The 1528-nt window shown below is 42.0% G+C and overlaps 1 non-coding gene across 1 annotated transcript; it reads right to left on the bottom strand.

The window, feature by feature from the left end:
• Positions 1-581: 581 nt before the first annotated feature.
• LOC116465902 (U6 spliceosomal RNA) lies at positions 582-688 on the bottom strand. Its single transcript, XR_004247289.1, has one exon. It is a non-coding gene; the product is annotated as a U6 spliceosomal RNA (small nuclear RNA).
• Positions 689-1528: the final 840 nt, after the last annotated feature.

The raw sequence follows: 1528 nt of genomic DNA, 5'->3' as shown, positions 1-1528 counted from the left end.
ACTGCAACCTCTGCCTCCCAGGTTCAAGTGATTCTCCTGCCTCAGCCTCCCAAGTAGCTGGAATTACAGGCATGTTCCACCACACCTGGCTAGTTTTTGTATTTCTAGTAGAGACAGGGTTTCATCATGTTGGCCAGGCTGGTCTCGAACTCCTGACCTCAAGTAATCTGCCCACCTCGGCCTGCCAAAGTACTGGGATTACAGGTGTGAGCCATCACACCAGGACCCAGTGAGATTAAAAAAAATTTTTTTTTGTTATTTTGTTGTTGTTGTTAATAGAAATGGGATCTCACCATTTTTCTCAGGCTAGTCTCTAACACCTGGGCTCCCCGCCTCGGCCTCCCAATGCTGGGATTACAGGTGTGAGCTACTGCCCCCGGCCATGGTTTTTATTTCTGTTATTGCACTTTTCAGTTCTATATTTCCATTTTTTTGTATTAATAATTTCTGTTTCTTTGCTGGGATTTTTCTGTTTTCTTATTTGTTCCAAGAGAATTTGTAGAACTGTAGTTGATTGCTGAAACTTTTTATGATGGCTGCTTTAAAATCCTTGTCAGATAATTCCATCATCTGAGTCATCTTTAAACAAAAAAAATTTTTTTAATTTGCATGTCATCCTTGCACAGGGGCCATGCTAATCTTCTCTGTATCATTCCAGTTTTAGTGTATGTGCTGCCAAAGTGAGCACATTTGAGTCATCTTGATGTTGGCGTGAGTTGGTTATCTTTTCGTATTCAAGTTGTGATTTTCTTGGTTCTTAGTATAATGTGTAATTTCCTATTGTATTCTGGCAATTTGTTTTTAATTAAAATTTTAAAATAGCCAAAAATTGTGTGTGTGTGTGTGTATATATATATATATATAGTACAACATAATGTTTTGAAATATATATACACTGTGGAATGGCTAAATTGAGCTAATTAACATGCATTACTTCACATATTTATCATGTTTTTGTGAGAATACTTGAAATCTATTCCCTTAGCAATTTATTTTATTTATTTATTTATTTTGAGACAGGGTCTCACTTTGTTGCACAAGCTGGTGTGCAGTGGTGCAGTCTGGGTTCATCTCAGCCTTGACCTCCCAGGCTCAGGTGATCCTCCCACTTCATCCTCCTGAGTAGCTGGAACTACAGGCACCTGCCACCATGCCCGGCTAATTTTTGTATTTTTTGTGGAGACAGGGTTTCTCCATGTTGTCCAGGCTGGTCTTGAAGTCCTGGGCTCAAGTGATCCTACCGCCTCGGCCTCCCAAAGTGCTAGGACTACAGGCGTGAGCCACCACACCCGACCAGCAATTTTCAAGAATACAACACCACCAGGCACATGGTGGCTCATGGCTGTAATCCCAGCACATTGGGAGGCCAAAGCAGAAAGATCACTTGAGCCCAGGAGCTTGAGACCAGGCTGGGCAACATAGCAAGAACTCATCTCTACAAATAAAAAATTAGCTGGGCGTGGTGGTGCACACTTTTGTTCCCAGCTACTCAGGAAGCTGAGGCAGGAGGATCACTTGAGCCCAGGAG

The sequence above is a fragment of the Hylobates moloch genome, unplaced genomic scaffold (assembly GCF_009828535.3).
Source record: "Hylobates moloch isolate HMO894 unplaced genomic scaffold, HMol_V3 SCAFFOLD_13776, whole genome shotgun sequence".
NCBI lineage: Eukaryota > Metazoa > Chordata > Mammalia > Primates > Hylobatidae > Hylobates > Hylobates moloch.
Note: the sequence above shows the minus strand (reverse complement) of the source record. Positions and strands in the feature narration are given on the sequence as shown.